Genomic DNA, 26,561 nt, shown 5'->3' on the forward strand with positions numbered 1-26,561 from the left:
AGTGTAGTTGACAGAAAAGTCACCAAGGGCATTGCATAAGAGACTCCTATTGTAAGTCACATAGAAAAGTATTCCAATGTCACTGGTAACTGGTCCCTGTGGAGATGAGCTAGCTTGTCTTGGACACAGAGGTCAAACAGACATGGCTAGTGTCTAAATAGACTGTGGGGAATACCCAGTTTTGATGTTCTTCCACTTATTAACTAGGAATGATGCCCTCAGAACTTTCACAGGCTTTCCAATCATACATGGGGAGAAACAACTACAGTACACTTCTTGGGACTGGGAACTAAAGCAACAAAAAGACAAATCTTATTTTTTTGCTTGAGATGATGAATATCACGTTTTTGAAATGTCCCTTTAACATTTTCTCCATATGAGCTAAGCCTAGTATCCACTTTTAGTTTTACAATGGGTGGATACACAATCAAAATATTAGACTGAAGAGACACTGGACTCATCTGCCAGGAACTTCTATTTCCGCAGTCAGGACACACTGGGGATATGGAAATGGAAGCGCCTGAGTCTGACCTCCTGCTGCAATGACACTGAAAAACATTTATTCCTATAAATTACCAATGTCTCCCCTCTCACATGACAACCTATATGGTGATTTGATTTCACAGTTGGAGAACACATCATGGACTAAGGTCTAGGGCAGTGTAGCTGTCAGTAGAAAGACAGTGGTGGCTGTACTGTACTATACTGTCAGGTTCTAGCTGCTTCTGTTCAACAGCCGTTTCACCTGGCCAACGTCAAAGACATGGATGGCGACAGGTTTGTAAGTGGAACCAGACAACAGGAGCTCTACCACATGAAGCCTCCTCTCCTGGAATCAGTCCAACATGCAGCTCACCGGGTACAAGGTGGAGACAGACAAAATCTAGATATATGAATTCCTTCTTCAGCTGTTCTCCTTAAAAAGTCCTCAAATGAGGTATGGAGCAGTGATAAAAGCATCACCAAGGAGCCCCAAATGCACTCGATAATGCTAAGCTTCCTTCTCACTCACACGCATGTGACCTTTAAAGCATTATCTTGGAGGATTATTGAATTACTACCATAGGCTGCAAGACCAATGCATATAGATACAATGGTTAAGTTTTGCTGCCCAACAACTGAAAAACTTTCCATAGAGTATTATCCAGAATGTCTCTGAATCATATACTGTACACCTGTTGGTAAAGTTTTTTTTGTTACTATGACAATACTGAAACTTACCCCCTCACCAACCACAAACAAATCCTGTGACTTAGCTCATTGTGCCCGTGGCAACAGTAAAGTGGGTTGTGTCAGCCCTGTAAATCCCTGGGTGTGGATAAAGACTAAGAGAAACACATTAGAAAATGGGCTGACGATCAGAACACCACAGAAACATTCCCTCAAAGTCTATGATGGTGGTCAAAATCTTGGACATCTTCGGAGAGCAGGTAAGAATGGTTTGGAAAACGTTATTGTTGTGGTGGGAATGTTGGAAGGCTCTGTGTTAGAAATTGTCCCTAAAGGCTTGTGTGAGAAACACCCACATATGGTTTCTCTTAGATTGTTGACAGAGACGCTTCTTTCCCAATGCACTAAAACAATATATAAGTACTGAATCCATTCCAGAATGACAAGCCTTCTTTTTTGGTAATAATGTCTTGGGTGGGAAATATGGTTACAAAAAAGCAGAAGTTCAAAGGATTTGGGAGAAGAATTGGTCACGGGTCAAACTGTACCTACTGCATTGAGATATTCCCATCTAGTTAGATTGACACCAGTCCTCTAATCAAAATGACAATCCAGTTCCATCCACCGTGATCCTCTAATCAGGGCCTGCTCTGTAAACTCAACTCACAACTGCTTATTATCATCACTGAAACCGCAGCCAAACATTTACTCTTCAGCTGTAATAGGCCTGATTACTGCCCACTGTCATTCTCACAAACAAAAAAGAAAGACGATAGACATAGTAGACCACTGTTTATAGTACTGCTTCCAGTGACAGGATCATTGTATACTTAAATGTATATGCATATAAATGTGTAAATTGATCTGTGATATGTAAGTGTTGGATTGTATCTATTGTGATATTACATTGATGTGTGTGTTTGTTATGTTGGGTGTACTGTATGTGTCTGTGGGGGTGGGGTAACTTTTATTATGCTTTCTTGGCCTGAGCTCACTTCTAAAAGTGATGTCAATCTCACTGACCTGCTAACATGAGGACCAAGTATGTTTCGTAAAATGGGTACTGTTTAAGACATTGTTGTGTAAATCTACTTTATTGCCTCTGCAAAACTCAAAAAGGCAAACATTTTCCTGATGTTTTTGATACATTTTTACATTTACTGTTTATTGAAGTTTCATAACCATTATTCAATCATATGGAATTCATTGGTGCCTGACAGGACGAAATGGTGAGGGTGTGAGGGGAAATGTGTGCAGAAAATGAACATTACTTTCATGGCATGATACCCTAACGAAAGACTAATGATGATTCACTCAATTCCCCTGATTGCCCGCGCTCCTGCTGCTGTTTCCTAAACTCAATGTTCCACTAGCCCATAAAAAAATAAATCACGAAGTAGCTATGCATCTGCAATCATCATCGGCATCAAACCCAAGTAGTATATACCAATGCAAAGCCATCACATTCATTCATATGCGAAGACTCAATAACACATTGAAGCCAAATGAAGTTGGTTAAGATACTCCGAGTCAATATACACATAAGGAATTCCCCTCGATCACCCATTGAAAAAGTGCCAACTTCGTCGTCAATGTTGAGTTATACAGAAATCACAAAACATGCAGAAAAGCTGCTGTGTTGTTCAATGTACATGTAACCAGGTCAAAAGTCCCAACCTGCGGTTCGCAATGCTCCCATGTAGGGAAATAGAGCCTGCAAGAAGAGCCCTGTGGCTCCAGGCTATTCATCATGCGAAATATGGGTCCCGGTGTCCAAGTAGGCTAAACGTAGCGATGTGTGTGGAAAACATTTAACTTGTTTAGTATAGTCAATTTGTAACGCCACCCACTAGTTGTAGCTGTATAGTCCGTCTGTTTGTTGTTGGTCTTGGCTAGCTTAATGTTCCGGTAGGTAGTTATCTAGCACTCACTCACATGGCTGTTAGCACCATCATGAACAAGGGCATGAGGGAAGCCGTACAATATTACGTTTTTCTATGTAGCGAAAACGCTCTGGAACAGGCAATGATGAAAAGTAATCTTTAGACGTTGTACTTCTCTTAAATGTAATTGACTAAAACTAGCAGACAACAAGAAAATAGCGTTAGAAAAAGGTGACGTTTTTTGCAGTGAGCCAATGGGATAACCTAAGTAGCCACAGGTAGTTTACGCCATAGGTGGGCAGGGCTGCGACCTACCTAATAGACGCTTTTCCAGTACACGACACACTGACGCCAAACACAGATGCGCGCAACTATTGGCAGCAGTAAAAAGCCATCGCCATCTGCGCCCATTCAACATAGCCTAGATTTAAGTTTTTATTACTTCTAAACAAAATAACCTTTTGGGGTTCTCATACGTTTACAATGATGTTTTGATTGTTGCTTGAACATACGCTTACATTGATGTTTTGATTCTTGCTTGAGATAAGATTATGTTTGGTTGTGATTTTTGCAAAATATCTATTTTGGATGCAGCAGCTGTTAGCTAGAATGCTAAAAGCTCATTGATATAGGCTGTAGCAAAAGCTAGCCAAAGAGCCATTTTACTGGTTGAAGTTTAACTGTTTTTTAAAAAGTATAATGCAGTTGATTTGCAATGATGACACAAGCATTATGTTGGGCAGGACATTCATACGAGCCTTAAAATCCAATTATAATCCAAAAGTAGTGTGAAATGAACTCATAAGCAAAATTTAAATATTGTTATTTTTTTGCTGGCGTTCTATAACTCCCCCTTGTTCTGCTACCAACTTGCGCACATCGCCCTTGTGTGACAATGTTTGCAAACACAGAAGGGGATATATAGGTCGTTATCCATATAATTAGGAATTAGACTACTAGAATGATCATGAACCTTCTTATTATGGTCTAAAGGTCAGCGATGTTTGTCAACCATGATTTGCCAGTGCTGTGATAACATATTAGCGGTGTTCGAATACCCATACTAACATACTGTATACTACATACTTAATGAGTATATACTACATACTATTAGTTAATTTTAGTATACTGTAAACGAACGGTATCCTTTCAGTTGAGTGTACTAGCGCTTCGCCTGTCTACTGGAAGTTGATGCTGTTGTTATGCAACCTCTTGCTAGCTTGTTAGCATAACAAATGACTAGCTAGACATTTTACGATTTCGGGTGTTTGTAAATTCAATCTGGAATGCCAGAGTGCGTTCATAAATCCAGAGCGTTCGCGCTCGTAGTGTCCAGAGCACACATTGGATGCTCTGGCCAAGGTGTAGGGTTGATCCGAGCGTTCTGACTTCACAATGGCAGTCAAGCACCCAAGCTAACTGGCTAAGCTAGCTACTCCCAGACACAAATGAGAGAACACCTCACTCTGACCATTTTACTCGCCCTAGCAGAGCTGGTTAGGCTGTTTACATGGTATCTAGAGCATTTGTGACTGTAACTGCTTTGCCACTGCTTTTTTGCCGACGTTTACTGACACCGGCCGTTGAGCGTTTGTAAATTCATCAGTTATTTTGCACTCTGGCACACTCAGACTAGAGTGCTTTGAAATCAGAGTAGATAGCCAGGATTAACGATGTCCATTGAGAACGCACGACTATACTACATAGCTAAGAATGACGTGAATAATCAAGTCAATAAATGTTGAGTAGTTAGTTAAATAGCATATAGTTAATATACTGCCTGGCAAGTTCAATGTATTAGTAGCCAACTAACATTAGGTAGCTAGCTAACATACCGGTACATACTGCTGTAATGCTATGCGGTTTGTAAGGATAGCGTAGCTAACACATTGTCAGCCAACATAATGTGTAACGTAACTTATTTGAAAAGTCATTACCCAATTACATTGCTCAACATTTTCTTAACATTTGTCATAATTAGTTAAAGCAATGAATTTGTATCTGCTCTCATTGGACTCCGTCTGCATATTTTCTGCCATTTTCTTCAAATCTGAAAACATTGTGAAGTCACGCCCATTTTCTGAAAAATTGCATTATGGGCCCTAAAAGTACGGAAATAGTGTTCACTGCTTGTATACTTTGTATTTTCGTGAATTTAGTATGACATCTGGGAACTTTTGGCATAATAACTATATCCATACTATGACCAATAAGCATGCTACATACTCAATTTACTTCACAAATAGTATGGTTAGTGCAGTTAGTATGAGTGTTCAAACACAGCTAACGTGTAAAATAATGAATGTGAAGAATTGATCTGCACTGTATATGTGTTAGCTAGCTAGCCAGCCCATTTAAGAGGAATGATTCGAATAATTGTTTTAATTAACTGGCAATATCCATTCAAACAATGCAGTCAATCCACAGCCATACACCAGATGAAATCATTTGATGATAGGACATTTATGGTCTGTTAACATATATTTTAGAGGCTATTTATACAGAACATTTGTATAAAACCCATATAAACTGTATTTATAATTATCTGACAATATTTTGGGGTGACTATAATTCCATTACAAAATTTCTGACATCACATGCCTTACTTTTATTTTCCTGCATAAGTAACAGTAGGAAATGTATCACCTATGCCTCTACTGCCATTCATTCCAATTAGGCTGGTTTTGGATTTCTCCCTGACCAAGATGGCTTCCATTTTGGCCCCATTACGGAACTTTGAGGGTTTATGACACAGCCCCTCCAGTAATTTAATAGGATCTCTATGTCACTATCAATAAACATCACAATAAGGCATTGTTAAATAAAAGTTAACTATTTGGTTGTGATGCCTTGTTCATGTGCTAGTCGGAACATGGACATTTCCGACTTGCTAACTGGTTGTAGTTATACAGGTGCCACGTTCAACGAGTCAGCAAGTCGGACGTTTCTGAGTTTCCTAGTTCCGACTAGAATGTGAATGGGGCATACAATCATCACTTCTTGAAAATTATAGTCAGAACTACACATTTCGATTATTCCATGCAAAAAATTGCTTAATGCCAGGGCTCTTATGAGATGTTTGATTTCATTTTCAATTGCATTAATGTCAGCAGGGTTGGGTGGGTTACTTTCTAAATGTAATCCGTTACAGTTACAAGTTACATGTCCACAATTGTAATCAGTAAAATAACTTTTGGAGTCCCCAAACTCAGCAACGTAATCTGATTACATTCAGTTACCTTTAGATGATTTTCCCCTTAGAAGGAATTCGAAGAAGACAAAAATGTATGTTACCAATTGAACCACATCTATTGCAGGATAAATCAATGTTAAAGTTTACATAGCTGGCCATATATGGATGTTACATTTTACTTCATGGGTTGGTTATGTAGGCTTCTTCTAACCCATCACTTTCTACTACATATAATAATACGATTAAATTATATATTTACATTAAAAACCAAAGTCTATCAGAATTCCAGTCATTCCAATAAATGTTACACCTTGATCTTCAAGAAAAGGACTTGGAAATATGGAAGTATAGATTAGCCAAATTGGTTTACCTGAGCATAACCCCAAAACTATTAGCCAGCCCTACTCTGTTGTTTATGATTTTGTTGTCATGGAGGATTCGAATTGGGGGAAAAATGCTGCGCTCATGGAATGGCATGCTTTGAGCACTAGTGGAAAGTCCTATTTTCATGTGAAAAATGAATTCCATATGCTGCATTTGCTATAGGCGTATTGTTTAACTTTTTGTTGGTGAAGCTTTGATATCTTGATAATATGCAGCTGTTTAAAGGACAAATCCACAGATGAAACAATAACAAAATGGACGCCCCGCCTGTTTTAGTAAAAAGCTGAGGGATGGGCCTGGAGAAATGTAACCACTCTCAGATTAATAGACGGAGCTATGGATGCAAGGACTGACCATCCATGATATAACAATTATTGTTTTAACTATGATATGAGGCTATACAGTGTTTGTTTACAAACATTGGAGAAAAACAAGCGTATAATTTGGGTTCTCATGGAGTGTGACAGTTCAACTAAGCTCATGAGGCATTTATAAGTTATATTCTTCAAGAATCAATGGATATACACAGTTGAAGTCAGAAGTTTACATACACAGGTTGGAGTCATTAAAACTCGTTTTCAACCACTCCACAAATTTATTGTTAACAAAGTATAGTTTTGGCAAGTCGGTTAGGACATCTACTTTGTGCATGACACAAGTAACTTTTCCAACAATTGTTTACAGACAGATTATTTCACATAAATTCACTGTATCACAATTCCAGTGGGTCAGAAGTTTACATACACTAAGTTGACTGTGCCTTTAAACGGCTTGGAAAATTTCTGAAAATGATGTCATGGCTTTAGAAGCTTCTGATAGGCTAATTGACATCATTTGAGTCAATTATTTGGGTATTTCAAGGCCTACCTTCAAACTCAATGCCTCTTTGCTTGACATCATGGGAAAATCAAAAGAAATCAGCAAAGACCTCAGAAAAATCCTTGTAGACCTCCACAATTCTGGTTCATCCTTGGGAGCAATTTCCAAATGCCTGAAGGTACCACGTTCACCTGTACAAACAATAGTACGCAAGTATAAACACCATGGGACCACAAAGCCGTCATACCGCTCAGGAAGGAGACACGTTCTGTCTCCTAGAGATGAACGTACTTTGGTGCGAAAAGTGCAAATCAATCCCAGAACAACAGCAAAGGACCTTGTGAAGATGCTGGAGGAAACAGGTACAAAAGTATCTATATCCACAGTAAAACGAGTCCTATATCGACATAACCTGAAAGGCCACTCAGCAAGGAAGAAGCCACTGCTCCAAAACTGGCATAAAAAAGCCAGACTATGGTTTGCAACTGCACATCGGGACAAAGATCGTACTTTTTGGAGAAATGTCCTCTGGTCTGATGAAACAAAAAGAGAACTGTTTGGCCATAACGACCATCGTCATGTTTGGAGGAAAAAGGGGGAGGCTTGCAAGCCGAAGAACACCATCCCAACTGTGAAGCACGGGGTGGCAGCATCATGTTGTGGGGGTGCTTTGCTGCAGGAGGGACTGGTGCACTTCACAAAATAGATGGCATCATGAGGAGGGAAGATTATGTGGATATTTTGAAGCAACATCTCAAGACATCAGTCAGGAAGTTAAAGCTTGGTCGTAAATGGATCTTCCAAATGGACAATGACCCCAAGCATACTTCCAAAGTTGTGGCAAAATGGCTTAAGGACAACAAAGTCAAGGTATTGGAGTGGCCATCACAAAGCCCTGACCTCAATCCTATAGAAATTTGTGGGCAAACCTGACTCAGTTACACCAGCTCTATCAGGAGGAATGGGACAAAATTCACCCAACTTATTGTGGGACGCTTGTGGAAGGCTAACCGAAACAAGTTCAACAATTTAAAGGCAATGCTACCAAATAATAATTGAGTGTATGTAAACTTCTGACCCACTGGGAATGTGATGAAAGAAATAAATCTGAAATAAATAATTCTCTCTACTATTATTCTGACATTTCACATTCTTAAAATAAAGTGGTGATTCTAACTGACCTAAAACAGGAATTTTTACTAGGATTAAATGTCAGGATTTGTGAAAAACTGAGTTTAACCTGTTGGGGCTACAGGTTAGCAATGAACCCCGAGCCGGGATTGCTAACAAGGCTGGAAATTCAAAACATCAAAAATCTAATAATTTCAATTTCTCAAACAATCAACTATTTTACACAATTTAAATGATAAACATCTCCTTAATCTAACCACATTGTTCGATTTTCAAAGAGGCTTTACGGCAAAAGCATAAAGTTAGATTATGTTAGGACAGTACATAGCCACAAAAGTACAAACATCCATTTTCAATTCAAGGTCAGGCGTCACCAAAAGCAGAAACCAGCTTGAATTATGCACTAACTTTTGTCAATCTCCATCAGATGACACTCCTAGGACATTATGTTATACAATACATGCATTTTTTGTTCCATCAAGTTCATATTTATATCCAAAAACAGCATTTTACAGTAGCGTGAAATTCAGATTTTTTCTTCTCTGAAATGCTTCCGGTGAACATAACAAAATTCCTATTCGAAAACATTGGTAAATTATAATATTGTCATTCAAAGAATAATATATTATCATCTCGTAATTGCTACCGAATGGCCAGATCTCAAAATAACTTTACTGGGAAATCACATTTTGCAATAAACGGGGTGCTATGCTAAGAACAACAGGCTATGCTATACAGTTAGCATCATCTAAAATCGATAATAACATTGTAAATATCCCCTTACCTTTGATTATCTCCATCAGAAGGCAGGCATCCCAGGTCCGGAAGGCATCCCAGGTCCGGAACAAATGTGGTTTCTTTTGACAAAGTTCATAATTTATGTCCAAATAACACCAAGTACTTAGCGTTCATTATGCTCCCACAAAACGTGGTGGGGGGACTGTAAAATCACGCCGAAAAGCTAAAAAAACCTAGTAAATAATCTATTTATGTTCGTTCAAACATGTCAAATGTTGTTTAGCATTAATCTTTTGGTCCATTTTTAACGTTAAACATCAGTAATATTTTCACACAACCTATCCTATGTCTAGATAAACAATGAAGACAAAACTCACGTTTCTCAGATTTATGCGCAGGCGCAAAAAAATGAAGTGATGACATGTCAACTTCCTTGGATTCTAATTTGCTCTCTGTTTATCATAGACGCTTCAAACAACTTTATAAAGATCGTTGACATCTAGTGGAAGCCGTAGGTGTTGCGAAATGAATCCTTTCTCACTATGGTATCTATAAAACAATGACACTAAATAGTACAGTCACAAAATTCACATTTTTTTGGATCTATTTTTCACAGGTTTTTGCCTGCAATATGAGTTTTGTTATACTTACAGACACCATTCAAACTGTTTTAGAAAATTCAGAGTGTTTTCTATCCGAATGTGTTAATAATATGCATATCCTAGCTTCTGAGTTGGTGTAGGAGGCAGTTAAAAATGGGCACATATTTTTTTCAAAATGTCTCAATACTGCCCCCGAGCCCCAACAGGTTTTAAATGTGTTTGGCTAAGGAGTATGTAAACTTCTGACTTCAACTATATATATATATATATATATATATATATATATATATATATATATATATATATATATATATATATATATGAAGTACCAGTCAAAAGTTTGGACACACCTACTCATTCAAGGGTTTTTCTTTATTTTTACTATTTTCTACTAATGTAGACATCAAAAACTATGAAATAACACATATGGAATCATGTAGTAACCAAAAAAGTATTTTACACTTTTTTTATATTTGTGATTCTTGAAAGTAGCCACCCTTTGCCTTAATGACAGCTTTGCACACTCTTGACATTCTCTCAACCAGCTTCATGAGGTAGTCACCTGGAATACATTTCAATTAACAAGTGTGCCTAAAAATGTATTTGTGGAATTTCTTTCCTTCCTAATGTGTTTGAGCCAATTAGTTGTGTTATGACAAGGTAGGGTCCCGTGTGGCTCAGTTGGTAGAGCATGGTGTTTGCAACGCCAGGATTGTGGGTTTGATTCCCACGGGGGACCAGTACGGAGAAAACATTTTATGCATTCACTACTGTAAGTCGCTCTGGATAAGAGCGTCTGCTAAATTACTAAAATAAAAATGTAGGGGTGGTATACAGAATGTAGCCCTATTTGGTAAAAGACCAAGTCCATAATATGGCAAGAACAGCTTAAAAAGGCAAAGAGAAACGACAGTCCATCATTACTCTAAGAAATGAAGGTCAGTCAATCCGGAAAATTCCAAGAACTTTTACTTTTTTTTCAAGTGCAGTATGATGAAACTGGCTCTCATCAGGACCACCACAGGAAAGGAAGACCCAGAGTTACCTCTGCTGCAGAGGATAAGTTCATTAGAGTTAACTGCACCTCAGATTGCAGCACAAATAAATGCTTCACAGAGTTCAAGTAGCAGACGCATCTCAACATCAACTGTTCAGAGGAGACTGTGTGAATCAGGCCTTCATGGTCGAATTGCTACAAAGAAACCACTACAAAATGGACACCAATAAGAGGAAGACACTTGCTTGGGCCAAGAAACATGAGCAATGAACATTAGACCAGAGGAAATCTGTCCGTTGGTCTGATGAGTCCAAATGTGAGATTTATGGTTCCAACCGGTATGTCTTTGTGAGACGCAGAGTAGGTGAACAGATGATCTCTGAATGTGTGGTTCCAACATGGAGCAGGAGATGTGATGGTGTGGGGGTGCTTTGCTGGTGACACTGTCAGTGATTTATTTAGAATTCAAGGCACACTTAACCAGCATGGCTATCACAGCATTCTGCAGCAATACACCATCCCATCTGGTTTGTGCTTAGTGGGACTATCATTTGTTTTTCAACAGGACAACATACCTCCAGGCTGTGTAAGTATATTTGACCAAGAAAGAGAGTTATGGAGTGCTGCATCAGATGCCTTGGCCTCCACAATCACCTGACCTCAACCCAATTGAGATGGTTTGGGATGAGTTGTACCGCAGAGTGAAGGAAAAGCAGCCAACAAGTGCTTAGCATGTGGGAACTCCTTCAAGACTGTTGGATAGGCATTCCAGGCGAAGCTGGTTAAGAGAATGCCAAGAGTGTGCAAAGCTGTCATCAAGGCAAAGGGTGACTACTTTGAAGAATCTAAAATCTAAAATATGTTTTAATTTGTTTTACACTTTTTTGGTTACTACATGATTCCATATGTGTTACTTCATTAGTTTTGATGTCTTCACTATTATTCTACAATGTAGAAAATAGTAAAAATAAAGAAAAACCCTTGAATGAGTAGGTGTGTCCAATCTTTTGACTTGTACTATATATATAATTTACAAGTCCAAAAATTGATGTAGCAACTACAGATTGCCCCTTTAAGTCTATTAAAAGTGTGCGAGTTTGAACATGTGTCTATTAGGCCTATGGATAACAAAACATTATCAGCATGAATTAGATTGACCAATAAAAGCCCCAGTTTTATTCCATAGGCTGAGATCCGCTCTGTGCAGCTGTTGCAAGATCACATTTTTCACTGGCTGTCCACTGGTTTCAAAAGCAATGATTGATAGGCAGCTTAAACTTCTTGAAATCAACCATTATTGGGTTTAAATACACATTTAGATTTGTGAACAGCCATCTACAACAACCACAATCTGTAAGGTGCAAATACCTAAATGAGAGAGCAGCAGTGTGATTCACATCAATGCGCTACGTAGATAACAATAATAAGTGATATCCGTATCACCGTAGACTACAACACTGCTGTCATCCTTACCTCCACGCATTTATTCAAGTTGGATAATCTTTGGATGCCGACAGCAGTCCTACCATTGGAAGACAACTTGGACTGTAGCCTACAAAAGCCTATTCCTGCTCTTTTCCAGCGATCCATCAAACCCATTTGGTGTGACATCATAGTGTCCTCTGACATCTGGTCAGACTCGCTCAGGTGGAACAAACTTAAACTTGCTCCTTTTTTCAATGCTGATTTGAATGTCACTGAGAAAACAGAGAAGCCTAGTTACCGTGACTCAACGATCACGTGGAATTTGACTGCGGCCATGACCCGTGACTGCCGGTGTGGTGGTAATACGGTCACCATAGCAGCCCTAATGATGATAGTTAGTCCGACTGACAACTTTACCAGGAGGAAGTCTTGCCGATGTCAGGCTCTTTGCTAAAGCCCTAATCTCTGATGAAGCAAGCTACATGGCACATGTTGTTTGCTTAGCTAGCTAGCTAGCTACATGCCAAATGAATAGGCTACCTTCATGTAGGCCTATCTGAAAAAACATGATCAAGCATACAGTTACTTGCTATATAACTCTGATGATAGAGCTACAGTGCCTTCACACTCTTAGAAAAAAGGGTTCCAAAAGGGTTCTTCCACTGTCCCCATAGGAGAACCCTTTCTTGTTCCAGGTAAAACCCTTTTTGGTTGCAGGTAGAACTATTTTGGGTTCCATATAGAACCCTTTACATAGAGGTTTCTACATGGAACCCAAAAGAGTTCTACCTGCAACCAAAACGTTTGTTTTACCTGGAACAAGAAAGGGTTCTCCTATGGGGACAGTGGAAGAACCCTTTTAGGTTCTAGATAACACCTTTATTTCCGAAGACTGCGAAAATTATTCCTACCCCTTGACTTGTTCCATATTTTGTTGTGTTACAGCCTGAATGCTAAATTGATTACATGGGGGGGTTCTCACCCATCTAAACACAATACCCCATAATGACAAATTGAAAACATGTTTGTAGATATTTTAATAAATGTATAGAAAATGAAATACAGAAATATCTCATTTATATAAGTATTCACAACCGCTGAGTCAATACATGTTAGAATCACCTTTGGCAACAATTACAGCTGTGAGTCTTTCTGGGTAAGTCTCTAAGAGCTTTGCACACCTGTATTGTACAATATTTGCACATTATTATTTTTTTAATTCTTCAAGCTCTGTCAATTTGGTTGTTGATCATTGCTAGACAGACAATTTTAAGATTTTGCCTGTGCTTAGCTCTATTCCGTTTCAAGGCGTCATAAAAAACAATGCACCCCCCCTCTCCAAAGTGAAAACTATTTTCACACGACCCTCCCCTTGTATTGTAAAATAAATTGAACACTCTGCCCTCATAGAATTAACTCAAAATAATGTTTAGACTACTTTTCTGTTATGGCACAGTTGATGACACGCAGGCCTACGGGCCAGAAGGTTGAGGGTTTGTCGACCAATTTTTTAAGTGACAAAGAATGCACAATAAAGTCGGAGACCAATTTCCATTGTGGTTCCTACATTTGCTGCAGAATACAGTATGCTACAGTAATTTAAGGACTGAATGCGCATCCAGTTTACACATCTCCATCTGGCTTTTGGGTGTCACCTTGTTTTTTAACATAGCTACATCTATGGGCTTTTGTGTTTTTCTTTCATGCGTAATGTGCGGTAGACTATATCATAGGCTATGTATTGGATAAAGGCAGACTCATTTGGGCTTTTTGGGGCTTGGGTTCATAAAATGCCTTTAATGTAGGGCTCATAAAATGTATTTAATGTATGGCTCATCAAGCTTCAGTAGCATCAGACTTGAATTTTCATGCCAATCAAATCTCTAATCAAATCCAGACATATTAATATGCATTATATGCTTTAGAATGACACTTCCGGTTTGGGCAGGAAATACTGGGTTATTGGGAAATATTCAAACCTAGTCTGTAGCTTATTCTTTAGATGTTTGGGGCTGCTGGTGAACCATGATGTGCAGGTATAATCACAGTGACACTGGACTAGCACACTTGCCAGAGTCTTTACGGTGTCTTTAGGTTTCCATCCCATTGGCTACAGATTTTCATGCGAATATTAAAAAATCTGGGAAAAAACAATATGCGCATTTCAGGGTTTCCGTTATGAAAAATTGGCACTGGACAACATGACATGGAAGATTTTAATTTTCCAAACATCCATATGCATTCAGATCCGGGTTGGTGCAGTCAGCTCCATCAATAAATGAGGGATATTGGCCAAATAAGCCACATTTACAGTGCATTCGGAAAGTACTCAGACCCCTTCACTTTTTCATTTTGTTACATTACAGCCTTATTATAAAATGGATTAAATAAAAACATGTCCTCAATCTACACACAATACCCCATAATGATAAAGCAAAAACAGGTTTTTAGATTTTTTGCTAATGTATTAAAAATGAAAAACATATTCCTTATTTACATAAGTATTCAGACCCTTTGCTATGAGACTTGAAATTGAGCTCAGGCGCATCCTGTTTCCATTGATCATCCTTGAGATGTTTCTACAACTTGATTGGAGTCCACCTGTAGTAAATTCAATTGATTGGGCATGATTTGGAAAGGCACACCTGTCTATATAAGATGCCACAGTTGACAGTGCGTCAGAGCAAAAACCAAGTCATGAGGTCAAAGGAATTGTCCATAGAGCTCAGGATCGAGGGAAAGATTAACGGAGCAAAGTACAAGGAGAGAACCTTGATGAAAACCTGCTCCAGAGTGCTCAGGACCTCAGACTGGGACGAAGGTTCACCTTCCAACAGGACAACGACCCTAAGCACACAGCCAAGACAAAGCAGGAGTGGCTTCAGGACAAGTCTCTGAATGTCTGTGAGTGGCCCAGCCAGAGCCTGGACTTGAACCCGACCAAACATCTCTGGAGAGGCCTGGCATGCTACGACACCACCATGCATTTCTTTGTCAGATGACTACTGCTTCCTATACAGAAGGAGGCTAATTTGTACATTTGATCCAAATATTTTGTTTAAAGTTGCATTATAATATAGGAGTAACTGATAGGCCTGAAATATTCTTCACCTTAAATTCAACTGTCAGAGTCAATTGGAGCGCCAGTGCACACTGCCTTCATATAATAGGCTTGCAGTAGCTGAAGCTTAATAAAATCCACACCTTCAAAACATCAAAATTAAGTCAAGCCATTGTTGATAGACAAAATATAAGTGGCTATTATAGTTACATATACGCCGGGAGTCAGGAAGCAGGTGCAGATGGTGAGTTTAATAATGATAAATGCAGATAAAACAGAACGTGAATGAAAACCCTACTACCTAGTAACTAAATAAAGGGAGAGTAATCAAGGAAATAATGATGTCCAGGTGAGCATAATGATGGGGAGCAGGTGTGCGTAATGATGGTTGCCAGGGCCGGTGGATAGTAGACCGGCGACGGCAAGAGCGGGAGTAGGCATGACAGTACCCCCCAACACGCGGCTCCAGCCGCAGGATGGCCCCAAGGGCAAGGAGCGAGTCGATCCAGACGGCGGAGATTGAAATCCTGGACGATGTTGGGGTCCAGGATGTCCGCCACCGGGACCCAACAGCACTCCTCAGGACCATACACCTTCCAGTTCACCAGGTACTGGAGCTGACCCCCATGACATCGGGAGTCCAGGAGGGACCTAACAGCATAGGCGGGGGTCCCCTCGAGGTCCAGGGGAGGTGGTGAGGTGTCGCGGGGGACAGCATCAGCCAGGGGACCAGGAACCACCGGCCACCGGTAGTTGGTGTGGAGTTGTAGACGATAAATTACCTCATTGACCCTCCGGAGGACCTTGAAGGGCCACAAAACCCGGGGGCTCAGCTTCCGGCAGGGGAGACGTAGTGGGAAGTTCCTGGTGGAAGGTCAGAAGCGATCACCAGGATGGAACATGGGAGCCTCACTGCGGTGGTGGTCCACCTGATCCTTCTGATGGCAGACCCCTGCAGGGGCCTCGGTATGGCTCGAAGTCCATGGAGCCAGGGCTCCTGGAAGGGAGTCAGCCCGGTGGAGGAGTGACAAAGTGAGTTCTGGGCGTACTCCGCCCAGGGAATGAACCGAGCCTACTCCCCCTGTCGGTTCTGACAGTGACTCCTAAGGAACCTCCCCATTTCCTGGTTGATCCTCTCCACCTGCGCCATTGGACTGAGGCTGGTACCCGGATGCGAGGCTGACTGTGGCCGCGTGCTTCTTCATAAAGGCTTTTCAGACCCGCAACATGATTTGGGGACCACGGTCGGAAACGATGTCCTCCGGAAGGCCATAGTGCCAGAAGACCTGCTGGAATAGTACCTCAGTGACCTGGAGAGCGATGGGTAGACCAGAGAGAGGGATATAGAGAATGGCAGGACATAAAGAATCTGTCAACAACAACCATAGTGGTAAATCCATCAGAAAGGGGGAGATCAGTGACGAAGTCTATGGACAGATTGGGCCAAGGCAACTGAGGCATGGGAAGGGGGACGGAGTTTCCCTGCTGGAGCGTGCCGAGGGAGTGTTGGTTTGGGCACATACGGAGCAGGAGTTGACATAGCGGGCAACCTCCCGTGCCAAGGTGGGCCACCAATACTTAGCAGAGAGATATTGAATGGTGCAGGTGATACCTGGGCATCCAGCGGCAAGGGTTGTGTGCCCAGGTCAGCAGCCGATCCCTTACCCCGTAGGGACGTAGGTGCGCTCTGGAGGGCAGGTAGCAGGAGCGGTTCCCTCTCCAGAGACTGGCGGATGTCCACATCTATGTCCCAAAGCACGGGAGGAACAATTTCAGAGGGTGGAATGATGGGTGCACTCAGGATCGGAACCTCTCCCGAGTGGTGGAGACGCCATCGGCTTAGATATTCTTAGAACCTGGGCGATATGACAGGGTGAAGTTGAATCTAGTGAAGTAAAGGGCCCATCTTGATTGCAGCGGGTTCAGCCGACTCACCGTTCGTATGTACTCCAGGTTCCGATGGTCGGTGAGGATGAGGAATGGCTCCTTGGTGCCCTACAGCCAGTGTTTCCCACTCTTCTAATTCCAAATTCACCGCCAGGAGCTCCCGGTCGCCAACATCCTAGTTCCTCTCTGCAGGAGGCAGTTTCTTTGAGATGTATGCACATGTATACAATTTCTGTGGGTTACCTTAGCGTTGGAACAGGATGGCTCCCACACACACACTTCTGAGGTGTCCACGAAGGGCAGCGTATGATCTGTGTTTCAGCAAGCGGGCGGAGGTGAAAAGCCCCTTCAGTAGGCAGAAGGCCTCATCGGCTGCAGGACTTCACACCAACTTACGAGGACCACCCTTGAGGAGAGGCGATGGAGCTAAAGTTCGTAATGAAGTGGCGGTAGAAGTTGGCAAACCTCCAGAAACCGTTGGAGCCCCTTTATGGTGGTTGGGACTGGCCATGACCTAACTGCTTCAACCTTCCTTTCATTCATACTCAACCCCTGTGGGCTGATCCGGTACCTTAAGGAGACATTGACCTGATGGAACTGGCACTTCTCTGCTTTAACATAAAGGTAGTTATCCAGGAGGCATCTCAGGACTACTCAGACGTGAGAGATGTGATCCTCCAAGGTGGCCGAGTAGACCAGGATGTCATTGGTATACACGACCACCTTGCACCCATCATGTCCCGGAACACCTCGTTCACGAAGGTCTGAAACACTGATGGAGCATTGGCTAGTCCATAAGGCATCACTAAGTACTTGTAGTGCCCAGACGCCGTGCTGAAGGTCGTTTTCCACTCATCCCCCTCTCAGATGCGGATAAGATTGTAGGTGCTCTGCAGGTCCAGCGTCGTAAAAGAACGAGCCCCACGGAGCTGTTCGATGGTGGCTAGTACAAACGGTAGAGGGTAGCGGTATTTAGTGGTGATGGAATTGAGACCTTTGCAATCAATACAGGGACAGAGATCCCCATCCTTCACAAAGAAGAAGTCTGCCGACGCAGGAGAGGTGGATGAGCAGACAAAACACTGTTGGAGAGCACCAACAGAGGGAAGACGCGGCTGCGCAGAGCCTTCTAGTAGGTAGATGGCATAGTCCCAGGCACGATGAGGGAGACAGGTGGCTTGGGTCTTGGAGAACACCACCCGGAGATCCTGGTAAACCTCTGGGATGTCAGGCTGGAGGGAAACCACAGGACTCTCAACCGATGTGAAACCACAAGGCAAAGGAAAGCAGGTCCTCCGGCATCCGGGTGCCCATCCTCGACGAGGAGATGGTGGGGTCATTACATTGGAGCCATGGGAGGCCGAGGATGACTTTGTGCACTGGTGCAGTGATAATGGGGAATGGAAGGCTCTCCTGGTGCATGGATCCCACGGTGAAGATGAGTGGTGCTGTGACGTGTGTGATAATGCCGGATCCCACTTGTCGATTATCCAGGGCGTGGACCGAAACAGGAGAGTGGGTACAAGGAAATATTCATATAGATGAGGGCCTGGTTAAAGAAATTCCCCACGGCACTGGAATCCACTAGATAGAAACAGCGGTAGAAACACCCCATGAGGGACAGCCAACCAACGAAATGAAAACCAGGAACAGTTTGGCGGAAAACGATGGAGCACTCACGCCTTTCCCAGGAAATGGATGATCAAAGGGCCGCCCCTCTGCTCTCATGGATCCGGGGTTGGGACACACCGGACATCACTGAAGCCCCTCCTGACCACAATGACTCCGGCGATGCCGCTCTGCTGCGTGGACCCCATCTTCATGGGTTCAGGATGGCCAAAGGAGGGAGAAGAGTGGCAAGGTGGCACCGGCACCCCGAAAATGGTTATCCAGACGAATGGCCATTGCGATGAGTGTGTCCAAGGAAAGGTTGTCATCCCGATATGCCAACTCCATTTGTACCTCTTGGCGCCGTCCTCCCCCGCAATAGGGTGCGGAGCGCCAGCTCATTCCATCCACTGGAGGCTGCCACAGTCTGAAAGGTGAAGGCGTACTCTACAGTGGTCTGAGCACCCTGATGGAGTTGGAGAAGTCACTCACCTCCCTTTCTGCCCTCTGGAGGATGGTCGAAGACCGCCCTGAACAGAGCCTTGAACCTCTTGTAGGAACCCAGCTTGTACTCTCCTCTCTTCCAGACTGCCGTAGCCAATTCCAACGCCCGCCCGGTCAGAGGGAAATGACCGTGGCAACCTTGGACCTCTCAGTGGTGGGGGCTCCAGTCTGATTTACAAAATGGAGGGAGCACTGGACTAGGAAACCACAATATTTAGATGGAGTACCGTCATACTTCTCCGGAAGGGACAGTCGGGCATAGCTGACCTGGGCGGACTGCTAGGTAGGCTGGGGGACTGGCTCACTGTGAAGACGTGTGGTAGAAGGCCCTCTAATAACGGTATGAAGATTTTCTCTGGTGTTGTCAAGGCGGTGGAGAATACGAAGGACCTTCTCCATAGCCGTACCCAATTGCGCCAGCTGGTTGTGGTGTTGGTTGAGTAGATGAGGGAGTAATGGATTACATATCATCCGTTACATGTAACGGATTACAAAAAAACGGTAGCTGCAATCCGTAACGTTACCTGCAAAAATATTGTAATCCGATTACATATACTTTTGAAAAACTAGATGATTACTTTGGTGATTACTTTTAAATTCGGAAAGGAGGTTTGCTGAGAAAAAATCTTTGACACTTCTCTGTTTTCTCAATGACATTCAAATCAGCATTGAAAAAAGGCGCAAGTTTAAATTTGTTCCACCTGAGCGAGTCTGACCACAAGTCAGAGACCACTATGATGACACACCAAATGGGTTTTATGGATAGCGGGAAAAGAGCAGGAATAGGCTTTTCTAGGATACAGTCCAAGCTATGTCTTCCAATGGTACGACTTCTGTTGAAATCCAAAGATTATCCAACTTGAATAAACGCTTGGAGGTAAGGACGACAGCAGTGGTGTAGTCTACGGCGATACGGATATCACTTAATATTGTTATCTACATGGCGCATTGATGTGAATCACACTGCTGCTCTCTCATTTAGCTATTTGCACCTTACAGATTGTGGTTGTTGTGGGTGGCTGTTCACAAATCTAAATGTGTATTTGAACCCAATAATGGTTGAATTCAAGAAGTTTAAGCTGCCTATCAATTATTGTTTTTGGAACCAGTGGACAGCCAGTGAAAAATGCGCTCTTGCAACAGCTGCACACAGCTGCACAGATCCAAGCCTATGGAATAAAACTGGGGCTTTTATTGCTCAATCTAATAGACTTAAAGCGGCAATCTGTAGTTGCTACATCCATTTTTGGACTTGTAAATTATATCCATTGATTCTTGAAGAATATAACTTATAAATGCCTCATGAGCTTAGTTCAACTGTCACACTTCATTACAACCCAAAATATAAGCTTGTTTTCTCCAATGTTTGTAAACGTAAACAAACACTGTATAGCCTCATAACATGGTTAAACCAATACATTTGATATCATGGATGGTTAGTCCTTGCATCCATAGCTCTGTCTATTAATCTGAGAGTGGTTACATTTCTCCAGGCCCGTCCCTCAGCTTTTTACCAAAACAGAGGCGGGGTGTCCATTTTGTTATTGTTTCATCTGTGGATTTGCCCTTTAAACAGCTGCATATTATCAAGATATCAAAGTGACACCAACAAAAAGTTTAACAATAGGCCTATAGAAAATGCAGCATATGGTATTAATTTTTCACATGTAAATAGCACGTTTCAGTCGTGCTCAAAGCATGCCATTCCATGAGGGCAGCATTTTTTCCCCAACTCAAATCAATGACCCCAATCACTCCTCCATGACAACAAAATCACAAACAACAGAGTAGGGCTGGCTAATAAATCCTTAGTTTTGGGGTTATGCTCAGGGAAAACAATTTGGCTAATCTATACTTCCATATCTCCAAGTCCTATTCTTGAATATCAAGGGGTATAACATGTATTGGAATGACTGGAATTCTGATAGACTTTGGTTTTTAATGTAAAGATATATTTTAATCGTATTATTATATGTAGTAGAGAGCGATGGGTTAGAAGAAGCCTTCATAACCAACCCAGGAAGTAAAATGTAACATCCATATACAGTTGAAGTCAGAAGTTTACATACACCTTAGCCAACTACATTTAAACTCAGTTTTTCACATTTCCTGACATTTAATCCTAGTAAAAATTCCCTGTCTTAGGTCAGTTAGGATCACTTTATTTTAAGAATGTGAAATGTCAGAATAATAGTAGAGAGAGTGATTTATTTCAGCTTTTATTTCTTTCATCACATTCCCAGTGGGTCAGAAGTTTGCATACACTCAATTAGTATTTGGTAGCATTGCCTTTAAAATGTTTAACTTGGGTCAAGGATTGAGTTTAGGGCTTTGTGATGGCCACTCCAATACCTTGACTTTGTTGTCCTTAAGCCATTTTGCCACAACTTTGGAAGTATGCTTGGGGTCATTGTCCGTTTGCAACCAAGCTTTAACTTCCTGACTGATGTCTTGAGATGTTGCTTCAATATATCCACATATTTTTCTTCCTCATGATGCCATCTATTTTGTGAAGTACACCAGTCCATCCTTCAGCAAAGCACCCCCACAACATGATGCTGCCACCCCGTGCTTCACCGTTGGGATGGTGTTCTTCGGTTTGCAAGCCTCCCCCTTTTTCCTCCAAACTTAACGATGGTCATTATGGCCAAACAGTTCTATTTTTGTTTCATCAGACCAGAGGACATTTCTCCAAAAAGTACAACCTTTGTCCCCATGTGCAGTTGCAAACCGTAGTCTGACTTTTTTATGGCGGTTTTGGAGTAGTGGCTTCTTCCTTGCTGAGTGGCCTTTCAGGTTATGTCGATATAGGACACGTTTTACTGTGGATATAGATACTTTTGTACCTGTTTCCTCCAGCATCTTCACAAGGTCCTTTGCTGTTGTTCTGGGATTGATTTGCACTTTTCGCACCAAAGTACGTTTATCTCTAGGAGACAGAACGTGTCTCCTTCCTGAGCGCTTTGATGGCTGCGTGGTCCGATGGTGTTTATACTTGCATACTATTGTTTGTACAGATGAGCGTGGTACCTTCAGGCATTTGGAAATTGCTCCCAAGAATGAACCAGACTTGTGGAGGTCTGGTTCATTCTGGAGGTCTGATTTTCCCTTGATGTCAAGCAAAGAGGCACTGAGTTTGAAGGTAATGATGTCAAATGACGTTATATCTACAGTATCTTAGCTAGCAAGCTTAGCTAGCAATCTTAGCTAGCAAGCTAGCAGTCATCATGAATCAAGTCGACAATCTACTGGCAAATCTTTTTCAACCCTTGTCATATGAAGAGAAATAATGAAGAGAAATTATAGATAAAACGTATCGGTACTCATCGGCCATTGGACATAAACATTACACAACAAGTTGGAAATCGCAAATTCAACAATGAGTGGTTTGGAAGGAATCGGTGGCTAATTGCAAGCATTGCAAAGCGATCACTAGCCTGCTATTCAGTGTGGCGGGTGTGCGGTCCAAGTCTGGGTTTAAGGTTCTCTTTTCCAAGCTTAAAATAATAAACATTTAACATTGGACATGCTGTCAATCATTCGAAACGTGTATTAATTTGTGGATGTCCATCACCCATTTCGTAGGATATGATATTGTGGACTACAGGAAAAGGAGGGCCGAGCACGTCCCCATTCTCATCAACGGGGCTGTAGTCGAGCAGGTTGAGAGCTTCAAGGTCCTTGGTGTCCACATCGCCAACAAACTATCATGGTGCAACCACACCAAGACTGTCGTCAAGAGGGCATGACAATGTCTATTCCCCCTCAGGAGACTCAAAAGATTTGGCATGGGTCCTTAGATCCTCAAAGTTCTACAGCTGCACCATCGAGAGCATCCTGACTGGTTGCTTCACCACCTGGTATGGCAACTGCTCGGCATCCGGCCGCAAGGTGCTACAGAGGGTAGCGCGTACGGCCCAGTACATCACTAGGGCCAAGCTTCCTGCCATCCAGGACCTCTATACCGGGCGGTGTCAGAGGAAGGCCCTAAAAATTGTCATAAACTGTTCTCTCTGCTACCGCAGGGCAAGTGGTACCAAAGTGCCAACTTCCAAGTCTATGTCCAAAAGGCTCCTTAACAGCTTCTATCCCAAGCCATAAGACCTCTGAACAGCTAATCAAATGGCTACCCGGACAATTTGCATTGACCCTGCATTTTTTTATGCTGCTGCTACTCGCTGTTTATTATCTATGCACAGTCACTTTACGCCCTACCTACATGTACAAAGTACCTCAATTAACCTGTACCCCCACACAGTGACATGGTACTGGTACCCTATAGCCTCGTTATTGTTCTCTTATTGTGTTACTTTTTAAACCTTAGTTTATTTAGTAAATATTTTTTTAACTCTTATTTTTCTTAACTGCATTGTTGGTTAAGGGCTTGTAAGTAAGCATTTCACTGTAAGGTCTACACCTGTTGTATTTGGCACATGTGAAAAATGTAATTTGATTTTGATTTGATGTTACGAATTACAATTTGTATTATATGTTACGAATTTGCAAATGTACAATATGTTAAGAATTTGCAAAACGTACAATGTTACGAATTTGCAAAACGTATGGTATGTTACAAATTCTTGCTAGGTGCCTAATGTTAGTAAAGCTAGGGATTAGGGGCTAGGGTTAATTTTAGGAGTTAGGTTAAAGGGTAACCTCTACAGGATCCCCCCCCGGATGGTTGAGCTAACGTAGGCTAATGTGATTAGCATGAGGTTGTAAGTAACAAAAAGAAAATCACAGGACATAGACATATCTGATATGGGCAAAAAGCTTAAATTCTTCTAAAACTAACTGTGCAATTGTGCAATTTAAAACTAACTGTTAAAACTAACTGGGCAATTTAAAGTAGCGATTACAGTGAAAGAATACCATGCTATTGTTTGTGGAGAGTGCACAATTATGAACTTGAAAATGTATTAATAAACCAATTTGGCACATTTGGGCAGTCTTGATACAACATTTTGAACAGTATAAAACTTTGCACATACACTGCTGCCATCTAGTGTCCAAAATCGAAATAGTGCCTGGGCTGGAATAATACATTATGGCCTTTCTCTTGCATTTCAAAGATGATGGTACAAAAGAATACAAGAAAACGCATGTTTTTTTCTTTGTGTTATCTTTTACCAGATCTAATGCGTTATATTCTCATACATTAATTTCACATTTCCACAAACTTCAAAGTGTTTTCTTTCAAATGGTATCAAGAATATGCATATCCTTGCTTCAGGTCCTGAGCTACAGGCAGTTACATTTGGGTATGTCATTTTAGGTGATTTTTTTTTTTTTAAGTGTCGGATCCTTAAGAGGTTTTAAGTAACCATATATCTCAAGCAACCAAAAACAAACAGAACATATCATGCTAAAAGGGTGTCTCGGATTTACGTACAGAACAATACAAAATGCTCTGAGACCAGGTTGGTGGTACAGTAAAAGTTAGCACATGAAAAAGCAAAGAACATATGGGAAGTACTAATACACCTTGATATAGGGGAGGCGCATTTAAGCACATGAGGAAATTTGGCTTGGGGGGAAGACATTTTTAAGTAAAACCTGCAAAAGAGCAAATGTAAACCAGGGAAAAAAATACACTACCCTCCCCTGTGCCCAATAAAAAAAAAAGTTTATCAACCCTCCCCTATTTTGGATCACTCCTCCGCCCCAATAAATTGCGATCTGTCCATTAGAATAACTGTCCACATGTGCTTTTCCTCAGCCGACAATACCAGCAAATAACAGCAAAATTACTAGCCTATGTCCATCTACTATAGTAGAAAAGTTTAGGCTACCTATTATTTTGGTCAGCTTGTCGAGAAATAGCCTATTCCAAACAGACTGGGACAGTTGTGGGACGGTAGATCCCAAATTCATACAAACAGTAGGCCAAGACTACAATTAAAAGCAATGAGTCTGATGCAACAGATCACAACGTTTAGCTTAAAATGTTGATAAACTATTATTTCTTCACATTATACAGCCAGCAATGCGCACAAGGCAGTAGGCTACGCGCGAATGTTCGTTCCATAATGCAGTTAGCGGGAAAATAATGTTGTCAAAAGAGCACTGCACATGTGAGTGGTTTCATGTGACAGAGATGAAAATATCCTTTGGCAATTTAGAAAGAGAGGAGATCTGATAGGCTACTTTGAAGCAACGTAAGACATGCCTGTGTGGTGCGCTGAAGCCTGCCTTCCGTTGCCGTTGGATGCCGCGTTCAAAGCAACTGGGAGCTCGGAAATCTCTGACTTCCGACTTCAGTGTGTTCGAGACAACTGGGAACTAGGGAAAAAAAACGAGCTCCGAATGAGAAAAATCGTTTTGACAGGTCATCCAATTCGGAATTCCAACTCGGGAACTCTGGCTCCAACTTTTCCGACCTGAAACTCATCGGCCTATTTTTTGGAGTTCCCAGATGTCCTGAAAGCACCACAATATGAGGCAGCAGCAGCTCTTGCACTGTCTGACAGATTTTCCACTCAAAGGCTCTGTATCTGTAAATGTGTGATAAATGAAATACAGTTGAAGTCGAAAGTTTACATACACTTAGGTTGGAGTCATTAAAACTCATTTTTCAACCACTCCACACATTTCTTGTTAACAAATTATAGTTTTGACAAGCCGGTTAGGACATCTACTTTGTGCATGACACAAGTAATTTTTCCAATAATTGTTTACAGACAGATTATTTCACTTATCATTCACTGTATCACAATTCCAGTGGGTCAGAAGTTTACATACACTAAGTTGACTGTGCCTTTAAACAGCTTGGAAAATTCCAGAAAATTATGTAATGGCTTTAGATACTTCTGATAGGCTAATTGACATAATTTGAGTCAATTGGAGGTGTACCTGTGGATGTATTTCAAGGCCTACCTTCAAACTCAGTGCGTCTTTGCTTGACATCATGGGAAAATCAAAAGAAATCAGTCAAGACCTCAGAAAAAAAACTGTAGACCTCCACAAGTCTGGTTCATCCTTGGGAACAATTTCCAAATGCCTGAAGGTACCACATCCATCAGTACAAACAGTAGTATGCAAGTATAAACACCATGGGACCACTCAGCCGTCATACCGCTCAGGAAGGAGACGCGTTCTGTCTCCTAGAGATTAACGTACTTTGGTGCGAAAAGTGCAAATCAATCCCAGAACAACAGCA

At 41.7% G+C, this 26,561-nt stretch overlaps 1 protein-coding gene across 1 annotated transcript in view; it reads left to right on the forward strand.

Moving 5' to 3' along the window:
• The first annotated feature begins 1,265 nt into the window (after positions 1–1,265).
• The window catches only part of LOC106579983 (uncharacterized), a 32,948-nt gene continuing 7,652 nt past the window's right edge, over positions 1,266–26,561 (forward strand). Inside the window, exon 1 of the mRNA XM_014160471.2 lies at positions 1,266–1,430. The gene's annotated coding sequence lies outside the window, so the exon portion shown is untranslated. The remainder of the gene's footprint in view (positions 1,431–26,561) is intronic.

The sequence above is a fragment of the Salmo salar genome, chromosome ssa20, assembly GCF_905237065.1.
Source record: "Salmo salar chromosome ssa20, Ssal_v3.1, whole genome shotgun sequence".
NCBI lineage: Eukaryota > Metazoa > Chordata > Actinopteri > Salmoniformes > Salmonidae > Salmo > Salmo salar.